Source organism: Chionomys nivalis, chromosome 6, assembly GCF_950005125.1.
Source record: "Chionomys nivalis chromosome 6, mChiNiv1.1, whole genome shotgun sequence".
Lineage (NCBI taxonomy): Eukaryota > Metazoa > Chordata > Mammalia > Rodentia > Cricetidae > Chionomys > Chionomys nivalis.
Genome location: NC_080091.1, coordinates 83,924,592 through 83,947,679, shown reverse-complemented (window position 1 = coordinate 83,947,679; position 23,088 = coordinate 83,924,592).

The window sequence follows — 23,088 nt, the reverse complement described above, 5'->3', positions numbered from 1 at the left end:
TAGTTTTTTTCTGACTCTAATTCAAATCTTATTAAGATCCTGATACCCATTACATGTGTTCACTAACTGACTGATCTGATGTGTTCCATCCAGTATACTTAGAAAACATATTTCAACTTAAGTTTTACTTTATTAGTGTACAGTAGTAATATAAATAAATTTGTTCTTATATATATATTCATCTACAACAGTTGGAAAATGAATAGCTGCTAATAAAACATGAAGATAGATTAATTAACAGAACAAACACATGAAAAAGTTGACAGAATATTTTGATATAAATAAGTCAGAAGAATTAAAGCAAGGTAATTTATTAATTGGAATTGTACAGAGAAATATCAGGTTCAATCACTTATTGAACTATTTAATACTATGCATCATATTGGAAATAAGAGATAAAGTTAGGCTTAGTAACCATGGCTAACAATAAATATGAACCAGAAGGAAAAAAAAAACTAAATGTATAATCTTCTCTTTTGAAATATTTATCAATATAATCTCTCTACATTATAGAACACATGGTGCTGACAATCTCATTGTTAGAAAAATCTAAATGGCAAATTGTACGCTGATCCTACTGGTAAGTAGAATAAAGAAAATTAATATGGTTATATGCATGTGCCTGAAGACAGTACTAGAAATCTTGAAAAAGCACCCATTTATAGATGGTTTTTATATTTTTTTCCAACTGCTGGAAATCTAATTTCTAGTATTTTATGTTTTACATTCTTTTTTATTACCTTTTTGTTTTGTTTTTTAAGACAGCGTTTCTCTGTAACTTTGGAGCCTATCCTTGAAGTAACTTTTGTAGACCAGGCTGCCTCAAACTCACAGAGATCCGCCGGCCTCTGCCTCCCAAGTGCTGGGATTAAAGGCATGCACCACTATTGCCTGGCTATATTTTACATTCTTAAATGCTGAGTTTCTATTTGTGCTTTTCTAGAACAGAACTGAAAGAATCAATACATACTGAAGGGGATTTAACAGAATGCCTCTATGTAGTCCAACAAATGCTGTCTTCACAGAACAGAAGTTGAGCATCTGGTAGCCTCTCAGGGCATGAGAATGGATGCTTCAGGAGACCCAGTTGGCACTAGGGTCTCAAGAATTCCTGAGAACCACTGGAATTTAGAATACATTGAAGGGCTAATGAATTATGATTCTGTCAGCAAAGAATATCAGTTGCAACAATGACCATGGCATTGGCAGCAATCAGTTGATAAACGTATAAACAAGCCAGATTGACAATCTAGACAAGAGTAAAACTTTCCCTTTAGACTCCCTTAAATCTGGGCCACTGATAGAATGTACTTCTCATTATCAGGGATGATCTTCCTGTTTCAGTTAACATAATCAAAAAAAAATTCATCAAGACATTTACTGAGATAAACTTAATGGAGGTGAGTTCTGCTATTTGTGCCCAGAGGCTAACTGCTGTCAACTTGACAATCAATGTTAACCCTCACAATTTGGAAAAATACATTGAGTGCTATTTGATTAAGAATCTGAGGTGAAAACATTTACTTCCTGCTGGGTAAATATGATAACAAGACATTACTCAGGAGTCATAAGCAGCTTTTAGCAACAGCCACACTTTCCCTGACATAGTTCAGCAGTTATTTATATTTAAATTTGCAACTATAACTGTCATGTAGAAAATAGTGAATGACAAAGAGTCGATGGGTTTACGTCTAACATACTCTATTTAATAAGACAAATATAAAGCAATTCTCACTATGGCTATTTTAAGTTATCCTCACATTATTTTGTCCCTTGAACAGATAGGTCCCAATTGAGACAGTGATTATAAAAATTTCTACATATATGAGAATAGCAACATTCTTTCCAAGACTAAGTTTATCAGAATATTTTTTCCTGAGTTTGTGGCAAGGCATATGAGTTATTCTTCTCACCACAGTGACTAAATGTCAGATAAGAAGTAACTGAGGAATGGAAAAATTAATTTTGGCTCAGCGTATTGAGGGTATTGTCCATCATGGTAGGAAGGCAGAGTAGAAAGCTTGACTTGAGTAGGAATGACATCTGAGGTGAGGCTGCATTCTCATATCTCCACAGGCCAGGAAACAGTGGGACTAGGAAGGAAATGGACGCTGTATACTTCGAGCTCTACTGTATAGAAATTCATTTCCTTTAGCATCATCTCTTCTTACAAACATTCCAGTCTCACAAAATCATGAAATTTCCTGGGCAACAAGCATTACAACACAGGAGCCTGTAGAGAACATTAAAAAAATACTTATTTTTTTGTGTTTATAATATAATGAATCATTTCCCTGTTTCCTTTTCTCCATCCAAAACCCTCCCATTTATCACTTGTTTTTCAAATTCATGACCTCTGTTTTTATCAATTATTGTTATATATGCTTATATATATATATTCTTATACATACCTATTCTTAAGTACATAGATATAAACAGAAAAAATAGTCTTCCCTAGTGAAGAGCACACCAATGTGGGAACTTCTTTTAAAATGGAATGTAACTTTTCCATAGACTCATGGACAATTCATAGTGCAAATGCATGAAATAAAACTTCACAAGCTTCCAGAGTTTTAGCAGTTTGTAGCACTGTTGAAAAGTCAAAACTTAGCTCAGAGACTCAAGACAAACTCTTCACTATGACTTTCTGTGTAGTAAAACAAACCAACAAATGAACTAAAAATCAATTTATGTACTTCTGATACTCCCTAGCACAATATACGCACTCCTTTTCCAGTGGGAGGGACAGAGAGAGCATGCCACATAACATGAAATTAAGACCTAAATCCCAATTTGCCAAATACAAATGGACTGAATATTGTGAATGTAAATCCTACCTGATAACTGTTATTTTTCCCTTATCTCTTTATTCCTTCCTTTTTTCTTTTTTTCTTTTTCTTTTTCCTTTTCTTTCTTTCTTTCTTTTTTTTTTTTTTTGAGACAAGGTTTCACTGCATAGTGCTGGCTGTCCAGGAACTCTCAATGTAGACTAGACCAGCCTTGAATCCCCCCAAATCCACTTACTTCTTCCTCTGGAGTGCTAGAATAAATGGCATGCATTACCACTGCCCAGTCTGATAATTGTTCTTATTGTATATAGTTTTACTGTGTTAGAATTAAACTCTCCCCTTTAATTTTAGTAAAAAGGCGGGAGGTTTGGAATTTTTGATGGCACTGTGAAATGCCGAGATTTTGTTAATAAAACCCACTTTGGATCAGGGGAGGAGGCAGTAACTAGTTGACAAAAAATAATCATAGAGCATACGAAAGATCCAGGAAAATAGAGAAGCCCTCAGGAAGGAGTAGAGAGGAACACAGAGATTTAAGGTCTTTTTGGCTTGGGTCTAATAAAAAAGACTTCTCTTGCTGGATCTCTGTTCAAAAGGAAGATCGACTTGTTGCTTCTCAGCCCCTCTGAGCTATCATCAGGTTTTCACCCCAACATCTGACTGCGAAGTCTCGATTGCTAGTTAGATTGATAGACTTAATTAAAAATTACTTTTGATAGCAGTGACAGAGCAGGTGCCAGTAGGATGGAAATCCTATTAAGGCTTGGCCTAAGCAGTAGAGCGATGGCTACGGAGCAGAAGGACAGCAGGCGGTAGTTAAAATATCACTAGATTCAGGTGTAGGCACTAAGTCTATGGAAAAACAACAAGGACAAACACCGAATCCTATGAAAACCTGAGGGGTCGTGATGATGTCACAGGGGTTCTTACAGACTTTGGGAGCTCTGACTTTCCAGTTCCTACGTCTTTGGTTCTTGTGGCACCACTCAATGCCTGCAGCTTTCTTGAGTGAGTGCCTCCTGTTTGTGGCATCTCCAATCTTATGCAGTCTCTGTACAAAGATAGTTTCTACATTCATGGCTTCATTTGCAGCTCACTCAGGAGCTCAGCAGAAGACCTGACTCTGCCACACAGTGTCTGGTCACAGAAACATTCTGCAGCCTTGGGACAAGTCTCTATGACCACCTCAGTCGGAGTTGCATGCTACAAATCAGTAAAAATCAACACGCATGGAGGACTCCAGTCTCTGCTGCCAAACTGAGATGTAGCCTGGCCTTCTTGGAAAACAACTGCTACTATCTCTGTGTGTATTTATAGCTAAGACTGGGGAAACACCTCATGACAGAACAGATGGTTTTCCAGCACCAGGATGGCTCTGTCTTTTCTTTTTTTTCTTACTATGTTTTGTGCGTGAGTGTGTATGTGTGTGTTTGTCTAAAAAGTGGGTGCTAGCACTTCCCCCAAAATGAAGTTTGATTACCCAGAATAAGGATTGCAGATTGATGTGAGCTGCCTGACCTGGGTTCTGGGAACCAAGTTTGTATTTTCTGGAGGAGCAGTAAGCATTTGTAACCATTTAGTTATTTCTCCAGGCTCTTTACTAATTTTAAAGATTAGCACAGCAAATAAGAGGTTTTGGGGGTATGGAGTGAGGGGAAGGTGTGGAGAACATAATGGGAGAGAGGGGGGAACTGGGATTGGTATGCAAAAAATAAAATGTAAAAAGATGTTTTATTATGACATTCTCACATGTATCACTATATCTTTTTTATTCATCCTGCTTTCATAATGCTATTCTCCATCTTCCTCAAATTGCTCCTCATTTTACCTTCCTTCTCTTATTCCATCTCTCAGCACTTTTCTTTCTGCCTTCATCAAAGCAATTCCAACCTAATTATATTGGTATTTATTAATTCTATATTTAATTAGTTTTGTGAAATCAAAATATTTGAATCAAACACTTTCTTTCTCTGAGAATTAACATGTGTATGTAAAAAATGTTGTATTACAAAATAATTACATTGCATACATGCATTTTTATTTATATTAATACTGTTTATATTTTAATATTTTGTTAATGATCAGAACTTAAATAGAGATGTTTTCTTACATTATCAAATATCATTTTACATTTATTTATTTGATGTGCAAATGTGTAAGTGTATATTGTGTGTATGTGTGTGTGTGAGTCTATCAGTCTATCTGTCTGCCTGTCTGTGTGAGCCGCTGAGTATGTAGGAGGTGCTGCATGTGAGCCAATGGGCACTAAGCAGCCAGTGGCTATCTTCCAGTAGGTTCCATAATTCAATTTTGTTGGATTTGGGCATCAGGCTTAGGCCATCGGGTTTGGTAGTAAGTGCCTTTATTTATCTCACTGGCTCTCAAGTCTCAAGTATTATTTCAACTTAGAGACAAAAGCTATTAATGACAACCTTATCTAAAAAACATAATTTATGATAATTAAACAAAACTACTCATATTAATTATATTTTATCAATTATAATATATATGTTGTATTTCTTCTAGATGAAAATCTTGTAACATATGAGATTAACTATAATGCTTAATATACGTTATGTTTATCAAATTTAAAAGATATATGGAAGAAATGAAACTGCATCCTTAATTTTTTTGTATTTATAAGAAAATAAATTTGCTATGTAAAGTAATTTAAACAAAGTCAATTGAGAAAAAAAGTAAAAGTACAATGATTGCTTCATAGATGCACACAGTTTACAAAGTACTAAGAATGTGTGAGAGACACACTGAAAACCACCCTGTCTTCTATTAAATATTTTTTGCTAGTCTACAAAAACAAGAAATCTACCAAGAATCATTGAATTATCATGAAATACTAAAACTCACAATCATGCAGCTGAACTTAAATATTGCACTGTACTATTGAGAGTTTCAATTGTTATATATAGAGTAGTTTGATAAATGCATTCAATTTTTAAGCACAAGAGTTTAATTTCTTCAATAGTATATCTGTTAAATAATTAGTACAAAAGTGTTTTGATAGTAGAAAGCACATGAATTTTCTAAATAAAAATAATTCTGGTGCATGTATTATAATAACCTACAAAATTACACTAAATAGAAGCATATTTTTAAAAATTCAGCTTTTCTCCAGGAAAAGTTTATATAGTGCTGTTTTTGAACAATCAATACAGGCATAACTAGTCAACATGTTCATAATAAGTGAATTCCAGAACTCAGTGTTGTGGAATATTACATTTAATTACTTAATGATGCATTATATTTGTTTATGCTGGATTTGTTTAACTATGCAAAGATGTGTTGATTTGCCTGCCTAAGGCTTGTGATTGGTCTAATAAAAGGCTGAACAAATAATAGTTAAGCAATAGAGGGATAAGCAGGGCTGACAGGCAGAGAGAATAAGTAGGAGGAGGAATCTAAGCTTGGTGAAAAATGAGAGAAGAGAGAATGATTGAGAAGGAAAAGAAAACATCAGGGGTAGTCAGCCAGGAACTGCCAGCCAGCTGAACAATGGAGCCAAACATACAGAATGAAGAAAAGCTAAAAAACCCCAAGACAAAATGTATATGAAGAAAAATAGATTTGATTAAGTTATAAGAGACATTTCATAAGTATATTTTAGGCCGAGCATTCATAACTAATAATAAGTGTCTGTGTCATGATTTGTGAGCTTGTTGGTGAAAAGAAAGCTTGCTACATTCAGTCATAGATGAAACCTGTATAACAAGCTCTTCTACCCAAAGGTTCTGGGATTACCATGAAAAATGCTGTCTTTCAGGTATGGCATAGCTGTATGCAAAGAAACTCACAGGAGCTGTGAATTTTTGAATACCATTCAAGAAAGTTAAAATTCTAACGTGGGTGGGGAGGAAACATCTAGGGACCTCCTAGGGCTATTGCAGTTGATGGCTGCTAAGAGTTATTCTTCCTTGTGGATGTGGCCATTGATGGGTTGTCCATGCTCATTGGCTATTTGTACACCCATTCAAGTGCAGGCAGTCATAAATAGACTTAAAGTATTATGTTGAAAATAATAAAGGACATGAAATTGGAAGACAGAAATATGGGTGTGGGTGATATAGATAGTTGAGGGGGAAAAATAGATGTGACCACAATATTGTTGTTTGTATAAAATTAGCAAATAACCCATTCTAAAGAGGAATCAAATTCAGAAAGTTAAAAAAATCAACTGAAACTAAATATTTACTCAGCCATTTTCTGTTCTATGGATCATCTTTTATAGAAGTAATTTTGCAAATATTGGGTCCATAAAATGTTGATCAACACAAAGGGAATATTAAAGATATGAAGGTTAGATTGTATGATCTTGATTCTTTTGCTTGTTTTGTAATTCTTATTTTTAGATACTATCTCTTATTATAAATATGTATATACATCTGCACAGATGGGTATGTGACCAAGGACATCAAAAGAGGGTTTTAGATAGCCTTGGAGCTAGAATTACAGGCACTTCTGTGTCATATTACTGGTACTAGAAATTACATTTGGGACTTCTGCACTAGCACGTGGTCTTAGCCACTGAGCCATCAGTATAGGCCCATGTACATCAGTTTATAACGTTAGGATAATTATTAACTATTCCTATTCTATAGGAAAATTTATTTGAAATAGCAAAACTAATTTTATCCTAACACACACATACAGAGGCATGCAGTTGCCAAGAAACATTTTTTTGTTCTTCTGTTTACTCTATCTAAATTCACTTAGAGCAATGCTGTTCCACACTTGTGTGACTGTATTACCACTAGCTTTATTGGTTTCTATTTCTTTTGTATTTGGATGTGCTTGCTTCTGTGAATTTAAATTGAAATGTGAAACATTTTCTAAAGCAAAGCAATATAGCAAAGATTTTCAAAGATATCTATAATCTCTCTCAGTTTATAATTATTTTATTAAAATGAAAACATTTGGATTTTCTATCCCCTTAATATATTTATTATTTATATTGAGTTATTGTATGGATATCAACTTAGACAAAGTTATTGGGAAATTGTCAGGAGAAAGCCATAGTTTTTATCTTTGCCTTCATCCTCTACTTGATTTTCCATCATTTTCTAGCTTGTCATTTTGAGCCTTTATATTTGAATAAATAAGAAGGGGGTATTGAGATGTGTCTTGCAAGCATTGTTTTTTTCATGATGTCAAAATCATGCTGATTTTGTTGTTTTTTTCTGTTTGAAAAATCTGATGATTAAGTTATAGACCACATGCATATCATTTGCTGAATTTTAACCTTGTGCAGATCAAGAAAGGCAAGGAGTTATGACTGAATTACATAGTTATATGATCACACTTATAATGTGAGAAAAAAAACACTGTCCAAGCTTTCTCTTCATCATTGATCATGCTGGTGCTTTTATATTCATTTTCTCAGTGCATCTGACTTCTCTTAAAGACCCAAATTAACATAGTGCTATGTCCACTGTGTTTTTAGTTCTAGCCATAGAAATGGACACAATGTCATAAATATTATTAATTCAAGCTACTCCCCATTAAAGTTCAAATAATTTCTGGTGAATGTATAGATGTTTCATATAGAAGGTCTTGATGAGAAATCACGCAGATACATATAGTATTACTATGAACAAAATTATCTGGAAAACTCCAGCATTGTATTTTAAGGATGCATATACCTACCGCTGGCATATATTTTCCATAAAATTTTGGTCAGTATTTGCTGTACTAAATATAAATTCAGTTTATTTCTCCTATGGAAACTTATCCTTTTCTCAGTTTTTGAGATTTTTTTTGATCACTAGAAATCATTCAATACCCAAAGCTATGTAAGAGCCAAATCTAGTGATGTGGAATTCCCCTCTGTATGCTATGATTACCATTAATGAATAAAGTAACTGCCTTGGCCTGTTGATAGGGTAGAGTAGAATTAGGCAGGGAAAGCTAAACTGCATCCTGGGAGAAAGGAGGAGGAGTCAGAGAGAAGCCATGTAGTCTGACTGGAGCCAAATGGAACTTTAGCTGTTAAGCCACAGCCTAGTAGCGATATGCAGGTTAATAGAAATGGGTTAAATTAATATGTAGGAGTTAGCCAATAAGAAGCTAGAGCTAATGGGTCAAGCAGTGATTTAATTAATACAGTTTCTGTGTGACTATTTCAGATCTGAGCTGTGAGCATCCAGAAAAACCAAGCTGATTCATTACAACAATCTAGTCCATGATTTGATGATATTAGATCTACTCCATGATCATTCTATCAATCTAGTCATGCCTACCTGTACAAAATTCCAGTAATTTAGTTTAGATGTCACTTTCCCATGCTTAGTCAGTTGTGACACATACCCCTATTTCCCTATTGCTGATTTTGCCCTTTTCTACCTTACATAATGAAGATTACAGTTCTAAGTAAACATATTTCAGCCTTGGTTAGAAATTATAAAAGCATTTTTAGCATGCAAGAGTATCTTCAACTTATTCGATCAGTTGTTTAAATATTTGTTCAGAGATAAAAAGGTTAAGTGTTTCCTATTTTGTGGCCTTTGTTCCAAGCTTTGTCAGTCGCTATCAATTTCCTATATATTGTGTAGTATTATGTGGCTCCAGGCCTTTAAGTACTTTTTTCATTGTGTTTTGAAAGCACTATCTTGTTCCTTTGCTGAAAGATATCTGCTTATCTTTGGACACACAGATAAACTATCACTTTCTTCGCTGATAATGTCAGATCCTACAGGGAATTAGTTGCTTCATTTTCTGTAACAATGATATCAACAAGAGTAATCACAGTCTTTTATATGCCATGGAGCTTCACTGTGATTTAATTCCTGTTCCTTAGTATCGCTTCTTCAGGTGTTAAGAATGAAGTTCAGGCAAAGTGAAATAAATGTAACCCTACTATTTAGCCAGGCCTTTCAAAACCACTTTGAATGAATGTGTCGCTGAATGAATGAATTTATGAAGGGAAGGTTTGCTGCCATTTGCATCCATGGTGGGCTGTAACTTCATTCATTTAGCCATGCTGATTCTCATACATTTGTTTCTTTGTTTTAGAAGGCTTTTCTAGGGCTAAACCACCCTGAATGTACTGGATCTTGTCTTTAGGATGCTTGCTGTTTCTATTATTGTTCCATGTTTACACTCTAGTTTCTGTGAGCTAACTTTAAAGAGACAGGGTGTGTGCAGTGACTAAGATAAGATAGATACATACTTGCATATTTATTTAATGACACTAAAAGGTATTTACTCAGGTACAGGATGCAACTCTGTAAAAACCCTTTTTCTCTTATACATCTTCCACATTAAGATACTATTCAACATGAGGCACCCCCAGGCCTTATTTTTGAATTGTTCTTTGGGGAAAAGTATCCCAAGGTAATCTGAGAGGAGAGTGATTATACATAGCACAATTGCACATATGCTGTTACTATAGACAGTCATGTAACTACATCAAATTACAAGAGACATTGCAAAACCTGTTGTTTTATCAAATGGAAAATGTTGCAAAACTTCTAAGTGATACTCGTTGATTATTATATATTCTTAAGTCGTGTTATTTTAACCAACATGTTTTTGAAGAAGTAAAAGTCTTTCTTTTTGTAGTCAACAAAAGTTTTCATGTAGAGAACTATAAAGAGTCCCTAACAAACCTTTCAGAGTTGGTAAGGAAATTCAACGTAGCCTCAGGATACAAAGTCCATTCCATTACACAACTGGAAACCAATAAACCTAAATAAATTAAAATAGTATAAAATATTTACTTTGAAATAGGCTTACCAAAAATTCTAAGACTTCTATATAGAAAATTTGAAACCATTATTGAAATAAGTGAGACTGGAATACAGCTACCTTTGTTTGTATATAATTGTTGAGATTTTTATTATGCCTACAATGATCTTTAAATTCAAACTTCAATTATACATATCAAATCTTTTATTGTGAATGATAACAACTTCATTTGAAAATGAAATTCACATTCACAAAGTAATTGATATTATTTGATATGTCTAGCCTGAAATTACTGAACTACCCAGTCTGAAGACTTTTCTAAAATAGAATAGTTAGGAAATTAGTGACAACACCCAGTTGGGTCTTCAGATAAGATCTGCACCAGAGAAGAGGGAGAAAAGAAAAGGGTTGGGTTATCTATTAGAGTTAGAGGCATTGATACTTGGTCATAGTTACAGGTGAGGGGATTAAAAAAAGAGTCCAATCCTATTTCAGTTTAAGCAACTAGGCAGGCCAAGTGTGAATTTTTCATAGGAGAACATGGATGTCTTATTGGATTAGAGTAAGAAAAGCCAAGAATGTTTCTCAGGCATTCAGTTTGGGAGATCCTTGAAGCCACATTGTCAGGTGTTCATCAGGTATGGGAGTATATAGGTGTGCATTCTCAGAAAAGGCCATCATTTGAGACTCAAAAAGAATTTCACATCTCAATTAGAAATTCTGGGTTTCAATCTCTGTACTTGCAGTCAAAGAGTGAATTTTGGATATGGCCCTATTGAATGCCAAATTTTACATAATAATATAAATGAAAATTCTATAAATAAGCAGTAAGTTGTTTTTAAAACTTTGATAAATTCTTTGCGAGTGGTACATGTGGTAACCAGTGGTATTTTCCTCTGCTGTGCACTGTTTTACTTACCACATCCCCATTATAATCAGATTACTAAGGAAATAAGTAACTTATGTTCTACTTTTGACAAGATAGGATGTTGTAGTGATTATATTTAAAAAATTAATTGGTAATATTTTTACAGTAGATAAATTTGACAAATACTATGGTCTTCAGCATTTTCTCTTCTCTCTGGCTTTCAGCCACATAAATTTGTTAATGTACATATTTTCCTATACACTCTGCTCTTCATCTCATGTATAAAAAATGTAGCTTAAATTTATCCCTATTGCAAATAATAATATAATTGACCTCATCCTATCTGTACCTTTCTCTTCACCTATAACATACATTATATACATTCCCATGTAATACTATGGAAAAATTCCTAAAACCTTATTTGCATTTGCAAACTTCTGGAGATCCCTTACAAAAGTATATAATAATACTGATAATTATTACATTTTAAAAAGCTTGCAAATAATATTAATAATAAGGAAGTATTCTTTATTGACTCCAAACCCCGCCTATGAAACTAACACTGTTTCTCATAGCTTCATTACAGAGTATTAGTTAAAGATGCCAATAAAACTGTCAAAGCAAAATAAATTTGAGAAGCACATAAAGTGTAGCTTGACACGAATTGATATTTTAAAATGTGTATTTCATTATATCTTTAATCTGAGGCACTCTCAAACTTTGAATTACTGGCTAACTTGACAGTGTGAATTTATTAACTACCATATAGCTCTTTTCAATTACTCTCCAATACTTTCTTAACCTTGAAGTCCACTATGAGAAGTCTATGTATATATTTTCTATTTTACACCTTTCCGCTACTATTCACTTCTAAATTAGGATTACTAAATTAAAAAACTATCCGTTCGATGCTCCTGTGCATTTAAGGTGTTAATGTCATTGAATCTTCACATATCAATGTGAACTTCATAGAAATAATGCAATTGATTTAAAATGTTATGAAGTGAAATTTACTAAGGGAAATACTGTGATTTTACCCAGAGCAGATGCAGACATGAAACTGTACATGCTGAGCCTCAACTATGATGCTTTTTCTCAAGGATTGTTACTAAACTAAAATAATATTTATAATGACGACTCTGTGCACGTGGCTTCAGTCCTCTCTTCAAAAGAATGCCAGAGTTCCCTGAAAAATGGTAGTATGGATGGTATCAATGGGATGACGGATGGGCAGTAGGGAGTAAACACGAACAAAAACAATTATCCAAAAGTATGAAAATTTCTTGATGAGAACCGCTATTCCACATAGTAACAAAAATGTGTTATTAACACTGTATGTGGTCAGTTCTAATTTTAAAATATAAATTTTGTTCAATGTTACTATATTTCATTTCTGTGAAAAAATACATGTACAGATGAAAAAATATTTGATTTAACAACAACATGCTAGGCATAGTATTTAGATAGTGTATTGCTGTGGGACAATACCCTGTCACTTGTATTTTAAATACATGCTGATTGGCCATTAGCCAGGAAGAAAGTATAGGTGGGGCAACCAGGCAGTGAATAGAGGTGGGGTGCTGTGGGAGCACATTCTGTTCCTTCAGGCAATAGCCTTTAAGATACCAGCCCACTTTGGCATGGTTCCAGTTGCTAGACTCTGTTTACTGTTTGTGCTCAGAGAATTGTTGTTTAGGATGGTGATCGGTAAGTTTTTCCCCTTAAATAAATCCTTTTTATAATCGATAATTCTGAACTGGTGTGGGATTGTTTTACGGCATCAGCAGGGCAATGAGAATTCTGGGAAGAGGGAAGTTTTAGTCTGCAGTCATTACCCAGACACAGAGGAAGCCATACACAGAGCAAGCAAGATGTAACTGCCTTGCCAAAAATGGTACCAAGCCACGTGGCTAACACAGACAAGAATTATGGGCTAATATAAGTTATAAGAGTTAATAAGAAGCCTGAGTTAATAGGCCAGTCAGTTCATAATTAGTGTAGGCCTCTGTATATTTCTTTGGGACTGAATGACTGTGGGACTGGGTGGGACAGAAATCTCAGTCAACAGTATATTTCTTTACAGTGATAGTAAATCATATTAATTCTCAAATATCTAAAGTAAACTGAAGGCTTGCTTCTATTATATTCTCCTAGTGGGGATGGTAAGACCCCCCTGTATACCTGATCACTTACGTGGTAGAGGAAAACATATAGTTGATTATCAGTCTCAAATCAATTCATAACTCCATGATATCAATGTTAAATGTAAAATAGAAAGAATTCTGAAAGTTATTTTGATTTATCTAAATCCTGGCTTTTAATGCCCACTATATCTAGTGATATAACAAAAAAAAAGTTTAGACTCCTAATGTCAGAAATAATATCCAAATATTCTTTGATTTTTTTATTTACTAATTCTTATAATTATATTTTTAAATGTTCATTATTCTCATAAAACACACAGACATAACTGTAGTTCCTGTAAAATACTGAGGGATTTAAAGCCTGTGATATAACCAGTAGTGCTTCAGTAAACAGAAAAACCAATTTCAAATTCAATTATTGAAATGTTAGCATTAGTTTGGTATGGAACCAAACAGAAAATCATTTTGTCCATAGTTGTAAAGTACTATTATCTACAGTAGGAGAACCTTGAAACCAACATGGAGTCCAAAGGAATAAAGTTGAATAATATTTTTTTGTAGATTCTGAGTTATATTTTCCTCAATTCAAAGCTGAACCAGCCCTCTCTTTTTAAAATGAAATTCTCTCTGTTGAGTCCCTATTTCTCATAGATATTGGCTAATTTTGCAATTATCAAGCAATGTGTGTATTTGTTGGGCACAAATATGTAGATGTCCTGTAAACACACACAAATACTGTGCATATACCTAATATAAATTAATATTTTCCATCATTCATATCAATCTTTCCTTTCCCTTTATTGTAACTATATGCTCAAAATTTTATGAAGTTTTAAATGCATACAAGGTTATTTTTCTTCTAAATCTTTTCTCTTTTTAGTGGTGATGAATTTTTTAAATATTCTTTTCTTATTTTATATATCAATCCCAGTTACTCCTCCCTCCTCTTCTCCTGTTCTCACCTTCTTCCCAGCCAACCCCCAGCCACTCCTTAGAGAGGGTAAGGCCTCCCATGGAAGTTAACAAAATCTGTCATATCACCTTAGGGTGGACCAAGACCCTCTCCCTTTTATCTAGCCTGAGCAAAGCATCCTCCATAGAGAATAGGTTCCAATAAGCCATTTACTGGACGAGGGATAAATCCTGATCCCACTACCATCGGCCCCACAAATTAGCCAAGGCATTCAACTGTCCCCCACATTCAGAGGACCTGGTTCAGTCCTATGGAGGTTCCTTAGCTGTCAGTTCAGAGTCAGTGAGCTCCCACTAGGTCAGGTCACGGCTGTTTTTGTGGGTTTACACATCATGGTTTTGACCCTGTTGCTCATATAATCTGGTGATATCATTGTTTAAATGATATTATTTCTTCCTTTGTGATCACTGGTGAGAGTATATAGCATCATCAATGTTATGTCTTCATATGATTAAATATAATAAGACAAAAATACTTAGAATAAGTATCTAAATTCACAGAGTTTAGATGTTATTATACTATACATACAACATGGGAAAAATCATAATCTAAAGGGAGGAAAGATGAAAGAAAGATAGGAGGAAATTCTCTAATTCTCTAAGAAGAACAATAAATAAATTTCATCCTCAGAATTTCTCTAATTATTTAAGAATACATGTGACCATACATTCTAAAAGCATTTTAAAAATATTTTCAACATTTCTCAATCTCATATTCATATTGCTTTTCTGCATTATTTGGCTTAGGTGTCACTGAATATTAATTACAAGGGTAAACACAATGAAAAACACTATTGTTTTTTGCTGGCTGATAAAAAAAATACAGGTTGAATAGTATAGTGGCATTTCAAATGTATTTTAGTAAATAAAGAATGCCTGAAGATCTAAAAGTAAAACAGTCCCACCAGTCACCCTTATAGACCAGATTATGATAACTTAAAAAGTTTATTCTACTTAAAAAGTTAATCCCCCCTCTAAATAATGCCCAAATAAAATGCAAGGCCTGAGGTCCACTTTCCACCACTTTTTATGTGTACCTTTAATCCCACTAGCCACCCTAGTTGTCATAGAAATCAGGTGGTGCATGCCTTTAATCCAAGTGGTGCATGCCTTTGATCCCAGCCCTAGAGAGGAATATAAGACAAGGCAAAAGAGTTCTCAGACACAGTCTCCTTCTGAGATTTTAGGAGGTAGGATCGCCATTTCGAAATTAGAGGTCAAGGTAAGAGCCAGTGCTTGACTGTTTACCTTTTTTGGATCTTTAGGTTGAACCCTAATTTCTGACCCTGAGCTTTCATTAACTGTGTTTCAAAACAGAAACAAAATTCTTCATTAAAATGATTCTACTTAAAAAGTTAATCTCCTTCCTCCAAATAATGCCTAAATACAATGCAAGGCCTGAGGTCCACTATCCACCTCTTTTTGTGTATACATTTGATCATTTGAGAAATCTTAGTGTTAAGATCACATTTTTCTTTTATAAACTGCTCATTTCTGAATTTAAATCCCTGTCCTATATCTTGAAGTTTAGACTCATATTTCTTACTACAGACTTGGTCTGTCTGTGTGGAATATAACATGTTTATTAAAAAATGCTGGGCAGTGCATCCTTAGATGATTTTACCACTCACTAAGGTGAGACAAAGGCTCACAGAACACCTTCTTCCCTGGGTATCCTTTACTACAGCTTTACCATATGAAGAAGACGACAGAGTCAGAGTAAGTTTGGATTCTCTTTGGCTCTACAATCCATTTTCTCAGAAAGTCAGGTCAGTTATTCAACATGAATCCAGGAAACCCTGATCTTTCCCTTTCAGCAGTTCACTAAAATATTTGTCTATTTTTACTATTAAGCCATAAGCTTTAACTAGTCTATAATTTCATATTCATACACACAAAATGTCTTCTTTATTTTAGCATTTATAGAGCCTAATAATTTTCCATAAGTGGGATTCTATTTAGTTAATATTTAAATTATATGCATCTCAGATTAGAAAATAATGGAAGGTTAAATTAAAACCTTTGCTAATTGTGCAACAACCTAGAATAATATGCTTTAGTATTAAATTACTTTTGTCTAAGAGATAAAATTCAAGGGGAGAAAATTACTGTTAAATTCATTTGGATTAAATTTAAAATGTTGTACATATTGTACTAAATTATATATCAATTAAAATACATAATTGATTCAGTTTATATAAAAGAGAAATGGAAAATTTGAGACTGTGAACTAAGAAACTAGTTGCAGTTTTGAAAAAACAGTCTACACTGGGGATAAAGTTTTTAAATATTAAAAGCTATTATTAGATGTCAGAAAATAGTCCAAAATGTAGTCATGCAAGGGTACTTCGGAGTGCCTATGAGAAAACTCCAAGAACACAAGACAAGAATCTTGTGACTTCAGTTTCTTCAAAACACAGAATTCTCTTAGGAATGTGTGCTTTTCCCAGGTGCAGCAGGTAGGAGCAAGTTTACTTCAGATTATTCCTTTAACTGGCTGTTATGTTTGTTTATAACCTCTTTGGAAAAACATATTTTGTCACGCATAGCTTATCCTTGTGATTATACACTTTACTCACGTTATTCTTTTTTATTGATTTTTTTGAGCTCTTCATTTTCCTCTGCTCGGCTCTCTGCCTCTCCTCTCCCCACTTAAACCCTCCCCCAAGGACCCCATACTCCCAATTTACTCAGGAGATCTTGTCTTTTTCTACTTTCCGTGCAGATTAGATCTATGTATGTCTCTCTTAGGGTCCTCATTGTTGTCTATGTTCTCTGGGATTGTTGTTTGTAGGCTGGTTATCTTTGCTTCATGTTTACAAACCACTTATGAGTGAGAACATGTGATAATTATCTGTGTCTGGGTTACCTCACTCAAAATAATGTTTCTAGCTCCATCCATTTTTCTGCAAAATTCAAGAATTTTTTTTCTGCTGTGTAGTACTCTATTGTGTAAGTGTAACACATTTTCCTTATCCATTCTCCAGACGAGGAGCACTTAGATTGTCTCCAGGTTCTGGCTATGACAAACAAAGCTGTTATGAACATAGTTAAGCACATATCCTTGTCGCATAATTGAGAATCCTTTGAATATATAACCAAAAGTGGTATTAGTGGGTCTTGAGGAAAGTTTTTTTCCGAATTTTCTGAGAAATCGACACACTGACATCCAAAGGGGCTATGCTGGCTTGCATTCCCACCAGCAATGCAGAAGTGTTTCTTTTTCCCCACAATCTCTCCAGCATAAGTTGTCATCAGTGTTTTTGATCTTGGCCATTCTTACAGGTGTAAAGTGGAATCTCCGAGTTGTTTTGATTTGTATTTCTCTGATGACTAAGGATGTTGAACGTTTTCTTTTTTTTTTTTTTTTTTTTTTTTTTTTTTTAAATGGAAGGTTTTTATTAGAATTAAGTAGTGCAAAATTTTAGACAAAGGGGTAAAAAAATATGTTTCAGGAACCTAACAAAGACTAGAGATCTAATGTGGTTATTACAGTAGCAAATGGAATAGACCCTTTTGGAAAAATATCATTACTAAAGACAAAGCAGACTGATGATAAACAGTGACAAGTAAGTGTATTTTGCTTATATATTTGGCAGTTGGGATTGCTGACGTGATCTACTATGCCTTGCATAGTCAGTTATGGATTTCTTGTTGCTTGTTTGTTTTTTGTGTTGTTGTTCTTACTATGCCAAAATGCTTGTGACCTGGTAAAAAAAAAAAAAGAAAAGAGGTTAATTTATTTAATATTCTGATAGGTGTGAGTTTTTGATCAGGTGTCATTATCATTCAATTTTTGATGGGGATTTCTTGACTACATTATACAGTAACTTCATTTGATTCCTTTCAATAAGTGTTTGTACATATTTTATGAAACTTATGCAATAGTGGTAAGTTTTCATATTACTTTAAAATGCCCTTATTGTTTGTTGTAATGCTAACTCTTAACTGTCTTAGAGATTTGGAAAATCTCCTGGAAGCAGAGCAAAAATTGCAGTTAATAAATGTGAAGAAAAGTCATTTGTGTGAATGGGTACAGATACTTGTAGGAGTCATCAAGTATTTGGGTACAAATTCATGTCTCAGGAGTTAGCTACTTCCCTATGATTGATTGTTGGTGAGCTTAGGGCCTATGAAGTATAAAATATCTCAGTTTCTACCCATGTGGTTGCATACAATAACTAGATGGTAAGACCCCATTGCCATGCAAGGTGCACTTTGACTGCGGTACACAGAGGAATAAAATTGGGAGAGTGATAATAGCTCCTTCCTTGTAGAAGGAATTTTGAAGTTCCAGAAGGCCCTGTACAAACTATTGGATAAGACTGTCACTGAAAATCCTGCTCAGTGATATACCTTGTAGTCTCCAGGAACAAAATGATCTGCAAAATGTACTCACTGATACAAGGGTGGGATTACTGGTATGGGTGCAAACAACATTGTTCTGGTTCTATTGAAGATCTACACTACAGGAGTGACCACCATCTGATATTGTATGCCATAGATAAACCCAGTGGCATGGAGGAAATATGTACTAGTGAGGAAACAGTTGCTATTGTTGTGTTAAATGAATAAAATCTGCCAACTATATTGACTTCTCAACAATTTCATTTATGTCCTTATGTTCTTAGAATACTGCTGTTATCAGCCTGAGTTAATGACATAGGGACATGGGCTTTAAGCAGTAGACTGGAGCTACTACATAGATCCAGGATGTTAATCTCTTGAGAAAATAAATGACTGTTTCTCTGATATGGTAGTATAATACTCAGCTATAACTAGAAGAAACTACTTAATAATATCTATTCCCTCTTCTGAAGCTCAAAAAAGGAATTCTGAAAAAAATAGTTACACTAATGTGTATCTATCTTCTTTAAATTAAAACATTCTCTCATGTGAGTAGGAAATTGTTCTTGATGTTCAGGAGGTAAGGAAACTTATAAGACTCCAGAAGCTTATGGAAGTTAAAAGATCCCCAAGGCCTATCTCCTAGGCTCAATAAGCAGTAAGCAATTTCTGGTGAAAAGGAAGCATTCCAGTAGAACCAGATGAAAGGTGGGATGAAGTTTCAGAGATAGAAATTTCAGGAGTCATCATGCTTAGATGGAAGTCTAAGTAGTGCAGCTATTTTTGAGTCTTCCATGCTTCTGATATCAAACGTATATATAGGCTCCTCTTAGCATCCTCAAGCAACTGATTCACTAAACTAGAATTACATGGAATACCTTCAGTGTTCTGCCATCTAAATCCCCTAACAAGTAAAAAGACATTGTTCAAATCTTCCCAGGTAAAGTTACATAATAATGATAAAGAAATAAAAAGCTGAAATAAAACAGCTTATGATTACTGTCTGGCATACTCAGAAATGATTAAGATTCATTGTAGCTAATGCTTTGTAGATCATTCCTTAGTTAGATTTTACTCATAAACAATCAAGGGCAGTAGAGTATCAGTTACCATAACTTAGGTTCTAAGATGTTGAAGGCTTATTAGATAACAATTTGTTTTCTGGCTTTTACAACCCAGTCCCTTAGAGACAGCACATAACATTTAATCTTGCCAAAAGGTAAAAAAAATAGTCATTATGTATTTAAATACATTGTGGATCTGTGGTACATAATCAACTACCAAGGGGCAAATAAAAAGTTTGAAAACATATGTTTGTGTGTGTGTGTGTGCATGCTTGTGTGTGTGTATACATAGTTCAGAAGTTTCTCTCACATTAAATTATCATCATACTACATAAGCATAGTTATTTATAGAACTTTTATATCTAAGTTATTATTAGTCCAATTTCCAAAAATATAAATATTATAAAAGATGATTGGAAATAACATCAAATATTTTATCCCTCGAAAGAATGTTAGGCTCATAAATTCTATAAATACACGTGACAAATCTTAGAGGAAAATGGATTACTTTTCTTCATGCAGCATAAGGTCCCTTCAGATGTTATGATTTTTGAAGCTACAATTTATATTTTCTAAATCTTTCAGACTTTTTGGTATTATTTTCCAAGGGGCTGTGTTCACATTTACAAGTATATATGTTTACTCCTTTTTAGTTAAAAATAAAGCTGAGTGATAAAAGAAAAATTCCTACCTTTGAACAGGTAAAACTGCAAAGGTAGAATCGAAGTTGGGGATAAATATTTCATGAATGCATTTTCACTGACTTCTATATGCAGTATGCATTTTCTTTAGCTCTGTTCACCAGAAGTACAGTAATTCCAATGTACACATAAATGTTTCCCTTGTATACTTCCCATCTAAGAGAGAAGGCAGGGTTGTTTCTACTTGATATATGTATGACATTTGTATTTAATAACACCTAACTCCTATAGCAATACTTAGATTAATGAAATGGCTTAAGGAGTATTTTTTGTTGATTTCAAGCACCGTTCTAAGCACTTTGAATCTATTCTTCCACTTAAATTTCTCATCAGTCTTAGGAGGTAGGCATATTTATTGTTTTCTTAATATTACAGATAAGACAAAAATCACATAGGATACTAGGCATTTGGTAATACAAATGTAGAAAATAAAAAAATTGTCAAATTTCAAACCTTGAAATGTAACCGCTAATTGTAGTTTCTTAGAAGGTGTTTGATAATGACATTTTAGAGTGGAGACAGAAAGGTTATATGAGAGATGAAGAAAGCTGCACAAAATGGTGTCTTTGGGACATGATAGACTACTGCACCCATGACCTCACGGTATTTGAGTTTGCCTTCAGAAGACCAACACAAATTCAACCTAGCAAACATCCCAGCATGGTGGGGGAGGTTTTCATACAGCCTTCCCCATAGCTGAGTAACTATTGGTTTTTGATGGCTGCACTACAGGTTTACAAATGAAAAGTCCGATCGATTTTGTCTTTTGGAGTTCTTGGCTAGTGAGATACCATAGATTCTCCAAACATTACAAGCTGTTGTCAATGTCCTTGGTTATCATCCAGAACTTTGTTATAAGGCTTATTGAAGACATGAAGTTTTTGAGTTTTAGAATATAAACAAATGAAGCTGGAAGTTTCCCTAATTCCAAAAGGTGCTTTGCATAAGACTAGAGAAGAAAATTCATCATCAGTTTTATCTAGCTGCAAACCCTGCGAACTACATGAATATTTTTACAAGATATACCCCAGTGTGAATTGAGTTGGTCACATAAATGTTACAGGAAAACCCCAAAATTTTCTGATTAGATTTAAGGTTCATGAGATAAGAACCATACTTTTCTGCCTTCTGCAGAATATTACAGGGCTTAGCAAACAACTGGAAACATAGAAACCTACTGAAAAACATGTTAGTAAATTACTGAAAGGATAAATAAACCTGTGTTGTGAGCTTATAAGGGTAGAAATACTCAAACATACGTGCCTTTGAAAAAGAGATCCATCTTTTGCACTTGCTTTTTGTTCCTGAACAAATTCAACACATAGTAGAGTCTTGGGAAAGTACTCAGGGGTAGTTGCTTGCCCAGAATGCTTGAGGATTTAGGCTTACGTCCTCACATTTCAGGGTCAAAAACAAAATTTGAAAATCAAATAAACAATAATTAAGAGGTGGTAGCATTTAGTAGTAGTTTACTGTTTAAGGACTTGATTATTCTAAGTTTTAATCCCTTTTCTCTTTAGTTTTTTTCCTTTTTGTGATTTCCCTCAGTATTCCTTTAATTAATTCCTCCTTAATTCTAGCATCTCTCTGGAAACAAATATTTGACTTTTTGAACTGTAGAGAACTAAAAGTGAACATGCATGTGCCTGCCATTCTTTATCAGAAGAACAAACACACTGAATTGTTTTTCAACAAGAGATCATCTTTAAAATTTGCTCTAAGTGTTCTCACTGTAAAGAAAGATCAAGCTTTATTGTTTAGTTTATATATCCTAGCCCTGTTATGCATAGAGACAGATTCAAAATATTTTTATACTACAGCATAACATTTGAAACCTACATTAAACATGACAATATCCAAAGTTATAGAGTGATTTTTTTCAATACCTTAAAATACTAATATTGGTTGTCTCACAAAAATTGATTTTCAATAACTAAGTGTAGTGAAAGTTGATAAAAAATATTGTAGTCTACTTTTGAAAAGGAATAAATGATTAAATTCACTGAACCTAGACAGATTATTTCTACAACATTTCTAGCTTGATCTTGAGCCTAATAACTTATTGACCCCTCTCACTGTCTCTTGTCAAGTAAACAGTATTCTGAACTAGATTTTGTAAACAATTTTCTCCATATTTACTAGTTCCCTCAGGTAGAAGTACTGCACAGATTGTAAAATCAAGCTCTGTCTCTTAGATTCACTGGGAGTCTTTCTTTCTATAAATACTTTTGTAATATAGGTTAGAATTTGATCTTAGTTTATCCTTGAAACAGTAACAGCCTCATTGAAAAGTGTTTAGTTTGTTGACAGAAGTTTCTGTCCCACCCAGTCCCACAGAAACACACAGAGGTCTACATTATTTATATACTCTGTGCCACCACACCTTGAACTCACAGAGATTCTGTCTGCTTCTGCCTCCCAAGTGATGGGATTAAAGGTGTGTGCTACCACACCCAACTATTCTCTTTCTTTATTTTTTATTTTAAGGACTTTATCCTTTTTTTT